We start from the raw sequence: 8,983 nt of genomic DNA, 5'->3' as shown, positions 1-8,983 counted from the left end.
TTTCTGAGCATTGACTGACCACCAATGAGTCACAGATACAGCTTTTCCTGACAACGTATGAAAAAAGAAAAAATCTAACAGAATGTGCTTAAGAATGGGTGAAGATGGAGTTCCCCTTACTTCCTTGACATGAATCCAGGCTAGGTCAAAACCTTGTTTGGGATGATACCTATTGTCAGCAGAAATTACCTGGAAGCATAGAATACCAAGGGCTTCTCTCCTGTTAAATCTCAGCATGTTTACACATTAGGTCTCAGGCCCTATCAGGATTTGCCAGAGGCAAGGAAAGCATCTGCTGCTGATGTCCAAGTCACTGGCATGATTTGGGACTTGATATCATCACTGGCCTTGCCTACATCACTTAAACCACTTGGGCTCATGAGGTGGACATTACAAATCCTAGGGACCAAGCTAAAGAAAGACTGTGTTTCCTGCAATACAACTTCCTTTATATCTGTCCTCTTCTCAGCCGGTGCTTTGCCTTCACTGGTCTATGACACAGTCAAACTAGACTCTCATGAGGGACCCTGTGCCCAGAGAGGGTAGAGAGTCCCATGTGGTGAAGTGATCTCTAATGTCTCTCCTAGCCAGGGTCTGTAACTCCCACCACCCCACACTTCTGCCCTGTCAGTTCTGGGTATGAGAAGGTGGGAGAAGACGCTGATAGGTTGATGTCATTCAGCTGGGCGTGGTAGCAGAGTTCATTGTGATTGTAAAATCTCGAAACACTAGCCTGGGTATAAAATCTCAGAAGCAGAAATAGGGGACTTTTATTACCCTCAAAGAAGAGCCAGCGTTGGAGATCATCCTTTGGACCCCGAGCTCTCAGCCCAGGGACAGAGAGCTGTGACCGTGGAGGAGAGTCAGAGCACCAGACAGAGCAAGTAGTGCTGAAGGACTCCAGGCGGGAGGCTTGCTTGTGGAGTGGGGTGCCTCCGGGCACTGAATTTGGTGAGTTAGGGTTGCTGACCAATGGACCTACAGCTAGGAGCCTTCAGGCAGGGTCTTAAGTGGTGGGGTGATGTGTCCTGTGGGCATTTGTCAGCAGCTGACTGGAGCAGCTGTACCCTGAGCGGTTTCTGATCCTGTATTGTAGCCTGTTAACTCCCTTAATAAATCCCATAACTGGGAGTGTGGTCTCTGAGTGATGTGTGGCCACAGCAATGAGTATTGAACCCAGTTGAGTTGAGAGGGCTATGGGAAGAAGGGCTAATACCACATTTTCTACAGCTGGTAATAAGCTTTACTAGCCCTAAGCCAAGACTTTATAGAAGGAAGCATTCTGAGATTTCATTTAAAAAGTGATTGTACACGAGCAATGTTCAGTTGAATGTAAATCCGTTGAACTCTTTTTCCACCATAGGGTTCGAGAGAGCCACCCCTGAGCCTGGTTTGGCCAGTTTGGGTGCATCTCAATCAATATTTGAGCCCTCTGAACATTTATCCTGGGTCATATGCAAATGTCTACATATCCAACGGTATAAGGCAAACTCACCTATAGAATCTGTCTCTGTCTCTAACATGTCCTCATGTGTTCATATGAAAGGCAATTCATATGGGATTCTAATGTGAGAATATTCAAGGGGGTATTTATGTGAGGAGGTGTTTGCTCATGGAGTAGGTTGTAGAGTCAATTGGCAGTGTCTGGTTCGAATTAAAATTAAAGAGTTTTTATTGAGAGTCAAGGTGCTTTACACATTGGGAATCACAAGATCTAGAGGATTCTGAGCTAAGTGATCCAAGGAGGACACATCTCAGGGGGTTCTTATACGAAAGGATAAGAAACTTCAGTAAAAATTCAACAGTTGGTTGGCATTTCGGTAATGAGTACAAGGAACTTCAATAAAAATTCCATGATTGGCTGACATTCATGTAATAATTATAAAACTGGGTACAGGATTCTGATTGGTAGGGAGGTACATACAATTTCTAAAGTTGTTTTGTTAAGTTACAAAGGACTCACTAAATAGGGTGCCTCTGACCCAACAGTCAGGAAACCAGCCTTGTGTGACTGCAGCGTGGACATGCATAATTCGAAAGTTCATTTTGAGTAAACATTTGTGCTGAGAATTGTTTTGGAGCTGGCTTCCTAAGAAGCAAGCAAAACTCTTCAATAACTAAAACTACAAGTACATAGTTCTCTGAAATGTTTTCCTAAGTCACATTCTCAGAGATACAGGAATGACAGACTACATTCCTGTTAACAGAGGTTACTTTTGAGTCAAACTGGAGTTTCAGCTTCAACTTAGCTTAGACACCATCTCCTGGCAAGAGGCCTAAATTAATTTGGGGTGTTATTACTCAAGGTTGTTCCTAAAGGTGTTGGTGTGACGATGTTGATGGAAGGATGTTTATATGGGTGGGAAGTGGACATTGTACTTGGCCATTCTCTAAGGAGAACACTCTTGGCCAGTCTCCTCCCAACAGCTTCTCTTTGATCTCTCCTTCTAAGGGGAGGTAGCTGAGACCCTCACGTCCTGTGAAGGAGCCTTTTCCTCTCAGTAGCACTTCCATGAATTCATTCTCAGTTTCCATCCCAGCAGGGTGGACTGGCCAGAGAAGTTGACAAAGGACCACACAGGGTGGACTGGCCAGAGAAGTTGACAAAGGACCACACACCTTGAGTGAGCCTTGAATGGCATGTCCTACCAGTTCTAACCAGACGTTTTGCTGATCCATGAACATAGGACTGGTTTAGACTCTGAGCCCATTCTGTCCTGTTCAGGGTGCTGGGCTTCAGCCTTCATTATCAACTCCACCCTGAGTCTTTCCAGGACTTAAAATGCAGGAACATCAGGCACTTAACCTCAGTGAGTATCTGACTGTTCTTTGCCTAGCAAGTTAAGTAACTCAGCTTTGTCACTTCTTTTAGCATTATTGACCTGTATATTCTTTTTTTTTTTTAATGTTTTATTGTGAATTATATGATAGTTTACATGAGAGAAATTTAGTTTTACATTCATCCCATCGTATATCATCTCATTGCCATGGTTCCAATACCCTCCATGCATCATCAACCAACCAAAGGGTATATCCTAGAAACCCACCCCCTACACTTCCCTCTGCTCCCCCCCCCCCCAAGTTTTCGGCCCACAGTCCCTTTCCCTCTCTGGATCCAAAGTCCCCAGCCGCTTCATCACTCCACGTCATCATCTCTGTCTCTATCTCAGGCATCTCTGTTTCTCTGGGTAGGGTCGCACTCTCGGCTCTTCTCTGTTGATGGTCCCAGAGACCTCTGCTTCTAGCCTGGAGAATTAATCACTCCCTTCCTTGTTACAAAATGTCTACCTTTGCATTTCCAACCCTCATAATCCATCCTGATAAGCATTATTCACTACAGTATCACGAGTTACCCATCTGTATTTCCTTTCATCAGCTCCGCCCAGACAGATTGAATAGTACCCACTGGCGATTCTGCCTTCCTCCATGCTCCCTAGCACTAGGTTCTCCCTTGAAAGCTTATAAGCCAGTCACTTCTTGCCTTTGTAGTACCCCCCCCCCTTTTTTGAGTATCCAGTGTCCAAGTTGCCCATCTCCGTCCACTCTGTGTGTGGAGGGGGTGGGAATGTTTCTTGCTGTAAGGATTTGTTTCTCCTTTTGAGTTGCTGCTCCATAGGTATATGTCAAGTTCATTAGATTGTATCAGCTCACTGTTTTTTGTTTTTTTTTTCCCCTCTTCTTTCTTCTCCTGGTTGAGCTCTGATCATCCAGTCATCTGGTCCAGGTCACATGGGTATCATCTGCAAGTGTGGGCAAGCGACTTGTATGTTCTTTAACTTGTATAATATTGGTGCTTTGGGAGCATGGAGACTCCATAGGGTAATCACTAGACTGCAAACCACAAGGTCAGTGGTTGGAGCCTACCAGCCGCTCCATAGGAGAAGGATGGGGCTTTCTGCTCCTGCTAAGATTTAAAATGCTTCAGAAACCCTATACAGGGTCGCTGTGAGTCGGGATCAACTTGAAGGCATTTAACAACAACAGCAATGCATTGGTGTTTGGGGCAAAACTGAAACAGAAAAATGTTCACCCTGTTCAGGAAACAACAACAAAAAGAGAAAAAGAAATGTGGTTTCTTTCTCTTTTCATCTAAGAATTCAAAAGTTGAAGCTTTATCCCAAGTCTTGGGTGAACTACAAAATCTACTGTGTGTTTGGCTTGTGTTGTTAGTGTTCTGATTTCTCCCACATTAAGGGTGGTCCTTTCTTTCCTTGATTTTCAGAGTAATAGATTCACATTTGGAAGCTACAAAATTTATGAGGAAGTAAATAAAAACCAACTGTGGTCCCCTCGTCAGAAATAGTGTAGTGGTTACAATTCAGGTGGCTAATCCCACAGTCAGCAATTCAAACTACTAGTGGTTCTGTTGGAGAAAACTGAGGCTTTCTGTTCTCGGAAAGACTGACAGCATTGCAAAACCTATACTCCACAGCACACCACCACCACCAGTAGCTCAGTACATTTTCTTCCAGTCATCTGTTGTACAGGAAGTTCCTGTGAATCAGAGCCAAGCCAACAGCAACTGGCAGCAACATCATATTCTAAAGTGTGCACCATGTTTCTATTTTTTATTGTGAATTGAGTGAAGGTTTGCAGACAAGAACATCAGCTTTACATTCAACAAGTTATGCACTCTGTTTCATTTCAATGATTACAATTCCCCATGCAACCATTATCCTACTTCCTCCCTGTGTCTCCCCATTTACATCTTAATATTTCAAAAATGAATGCAAAAATATTTGATGCACACATTGTGGTTGTTGTTAAGTTAAGGGTTTTCAAGGAGCAGCTGGTGAGCTTGAACTGCCGATTTGCAATTCAAACCAACCTTGCAGTCCAGCACATTAACCTGCAGCGCCACACCAGGACTCCCATACAAAACAAAAATACTTGTGTTCATTTAAACATCCAAAGGCCAAATTCTGCAAGCCAGCATCATGGGCCTAGAGCCCCAGCTGCTCTGTCTCTCCATGCCACCACCTCTGCCACTATCTCTGCTGTCAGCACTTTTCTGGGTAGGGATCTCACGCTCCACTCATGCTCTTCTTTCTTGGGAGTCCCGGGATCTTCTGTTCCTGAAATGAAAGATTGCTTACTCCCCCTTTTAGTCACACATCTTCTACAATTACAGTTGTGACCATCACAATTAATCCTGCTGACAATTACTCAGAATTGAATCATAAAATCCTATCAGCATTATCCCTCATCACCAGACCCTTCTGGAAAAGAAACTATGTAGTGGGGATTCTATCTTAACCCACTTATTCTTACTAAGCACACTCAGGAAAGTTTGTAAGAGCACTTCATGATTTTGTAGCCACCACCACCACCCCCTCATATTTGATAGCCAGTATCTAAATTGTCCATCCAGTGTGGTGCTGTAGGATAAGCACTGGACCACAAGGTCAGTTTGAACTGCAATGGTCTGCATTTCAAATCCAGCAGCTGCTCCTTGGAAGCCTTATACAGGGTTGCTATGAGTCGGAATCAATTTGACGGCACTAAACAATAATAACATCAACCAAGTACACTGAAGAAACAAGCTTGTTCCTTGATATGAAGAATCCTTCCTTTCTAGTTGGAATTTTGAGCAACTGCATCCATGAACAAAAGTCAACTTTAACTAGTTGTAGCAACTTACACTTGCTCATAGTATCAACCATCTTTATGTTCATCTGGTTGAGTTCTAGTCAGCTAGCCATACAAGCTAGGTCAAATAAGTACTAGCTGCTAGTTTGTGAGTTCACGCACACCTCCCTGCACTTCAGACCAACTGGCCACTTCACTCTCATCTCTAGACCCCAGTGGCTAGGTCAGTGTCCATGGACTCAGAAGTTTACGTATCTCCGTAAACTTAAGACCAGCCAGCCCTTCATCTTCTCTCTCTCATCTCAAGGTCAACAGGTGTGAGTGGAACACGGCCAAACTCAGCCTATGTCTTCATTGCTACATTCCCCCCACTTCCACTCACCAGAAGACTCAGGTGGTCACCAGGGAGTTTACTGTTAAAGTTTCAATTCTAGAAAGATTTTCCCTTATGGGTTGACTTTTCTTGCCTTGATGCCTCCAAAGCAAATAGCTTGCTTGAAATTCAAATAGCCAAACAGTCCACTTTTTTTTGCTGCAGGTATTTCTTCCAGTAAGAATATTTTGTTCTCCCAGAAGTTCTGGGTTGGTCTGCATGTCTTTTCAAGTGGGAATGTCCCAACTCAGAAGGTTCTGGGTGGGTCTCAGGAATACACCAACAGCCCGTACTCTACAAAAGCTTAATAAGAAGTCTACTTCCTTGGGTACATTCTATTTCTCCTTTTATCAAATCCAGTCCATTATAGGATGAAGGCATGCTTACAAGCTTTCTGTAATCATAATTCCCAATGTTCATTTCTATCACACGTAAATGTCTACTTTATAATAGTAGGCAGGGGAAACCAATATCCACAAGACAAACACATAAGTATTTTTTCTCCTCCTGTCCTGGTGTGGTGCTGTGGATTAATGCGCTGGATGGCAAAGTCAATTTCAGCCACAAGGTCGGTGGTTCAGGCTCACTAGCCACTCCTCAGAAACCCTACACAGGGTCGTAATGGGTTGGACCTGACTCAACGGTACTTAACAACAACATCCATTCAGCCTATGTCTCAATCCATTATCTACTCAGATGCATGAACAAAACTCTGTTGTTCCAAGGTCAGGTATACATCACTATTTACCTCTGTCCCACGTAGCCCATGCATACCTCCCCAAGTCTTCCCCTGTCTTCATTGTTCATCTGCTACCCTCCCCCTCCATGTGCATTGCCCTCCCCATAACCTGAGCTAGTCTGCCTTCTGGCCAGTGAATTACTCTTGCCTGCCTCTCAGCCCCGGTAATCATCAAAGATTGTTTCTTTTAGTATGGAATCCATTTCTAAAGCTTTTACAATAATGGTCTCATACAATATTTATTCTTTTGTGATTGATGAATTTCACTCAGCATAATGTCCTCCAGGCTGATCCATGTTATGAGGTATTTTGCAGATTCATTGTTATTCCATTCTGTGTATGTGGTTTATCCATTCTTCCATTGATGGGGACTTAGGCTGTCTCCATCATTTTGTTATTATGAATACTGCTGGTGTGCATATATTTACTTGTGCCCTGGCTCATATTTCTTGTGGATATATACCAAGTAGAGGGATTGCTGGGTCATAAGGTATTTGTATTTCCAACTATCTGAGGAAGTGCCATATCATTTTCCAGAGAGCATAAACCATTTTATAGTTCCACTAGCAATGTTTGAGGGTCCCAGTCTCTCCATACCCTTGCCATTGTTTGTTGTTTACTGTTTTTTAAACTTCTTTGTTAATGCTGGTATGAGATGATATCATTGTTGTTTTGATTTGCATATCACTGGCACTGTGGCTTAGTGCGCTGGAATGTAAAGTTGGTTTGAACCGTGAGGTCAGCAGTTCAAGTTCTCACCAGTCACTCCTTGGAAACCCTATACAGGATTGCTACTGGATGGAACCAACTCGACAGCACTTAACAACAAAAACTACAATGGCTAATGATCATGAACATTTCTTTATATGTTTGTTGTCTACCTGAATGTTTTCCTTGGTGAAGTGTCTGTTCATGTCCTGTGCCCAATACTTAATTGAGTTGTTTGTCTTTTTCTTGTAGAGGTGTTGTAGTTTTCTATAATTTTTAGAGATTAGTCTGTTGTCTGATACATTACAAAAAAAAATGTTCCCAATCTGTGGACTCCCTTTTGGTGAAATCTTTTGATGTCCCTCAGTTTCTAATTTTTAGGTAGTCTCAGTCATCTATTTTGTCTTCTACTGCTTGTGTGGTTTTTGCAATGTTTGATAGTCTATATATGCCATGTACTAGAGTTCCTCAGTTTGTCCCTAGTTTTTCTTTGATGATCTTTATAGTTCTAGATTTTACATTTAGGTCTTTAATCCATATTGAGTTTGTTTTTGTATGTGGTATGAGATATGGATCTTGCTTCATTCTTTTGCAAATCGATTTCCAGTTTTACCAGCACCATTTGTTGAAGAGACTATCTCTTCCCCTTTTAATGTGTTTTGGCCATTTGTCACAATCATTGACTGTATATGGATAGATTTACTTCTAGGTTCAGAATCCTATTCCATTTATCTATGCATCTTTCATTGTACCAGTACCAGGCTGTTTTGACCACTGTGTAGTAAATTTTGAGATCAGGGACTGAGCAGCCTCCAATTTTGTTCTTCTTCTTAAGAAGTGCTTTGCTTATCTGAGGACTCTTTCCTTTCCATATAAAGTTCATGATCATGTTTTCCATCTCTTTAAAAAATGTTGTTGGAATCTGGATTGGGATTGCATTGTATCTGTAGATTGCTTTGGGTAGTATTGACATTTTCACATCATTAAGTCTTCCTATTCAGTGAGAATGGAATAGTCTTCCATTTTTGTAAATCTCTTTTGGTGTCTTGTAGTAATTTTTTGTAGTTTTCTTTGTAAAGGTCTTTTGTTTCTCTGGTTAGATTTATTCTTAGGTATTTTATCCTTTAGGTGGCTATTGTAAATCATATTATTTCCCTAATTTCCTTTTCAGAGCTGTCTTTATTACTATAGAGGAATCCAACTGAGTTTTGTATATTGATCTTGTAACCTGCCACTTTGCTGAATCTTCCAATGAGGTCCATAATTTTTTTGCTGAGTCTTTTGAATTTTCTATGTATAGGATCATATCGTCTGCAAATAGAGTTTTACTTCTTTGCAAATTTGAATGCCTTTCTTGCTCTAACTAAGGCTTTCAACACAATAGTGAATAGGAGTGGTGATAAAACACCTGGTTCCTTTTCATAAAGTAAATGTTTTCAGTTTCTCTACATTGAGACTAATGTTGGCTTTTGGTTTTGTATGTATGCTCTTAATTATGTTGAGGAATTTCCCTTCAATTCCTATTTTGTTGAGTGTTTTTATCAGGAATGGATGTTGGATTTTGTCAAATGCCT

This window comes from Chrysochloris asiatica, unplaced genomic scaffold (genome assembly GCF_000296735.1).
Source record: "Chrysochloris asiatica unplaced genomic scaffold, ChrAsi1.0 scaffold00144, whole genome shotgun sequence".
Taxonomy (NCBI): domain Eukaryota; kingdom Metazoa; phylum Chordata; class Mammalia; order Afrosoricida; family Chrysochloridae; genus Chrysochloris; species Chrysochloris asiatica.
Note: the sequence above shows the minus strand (reverse complement) of the source record.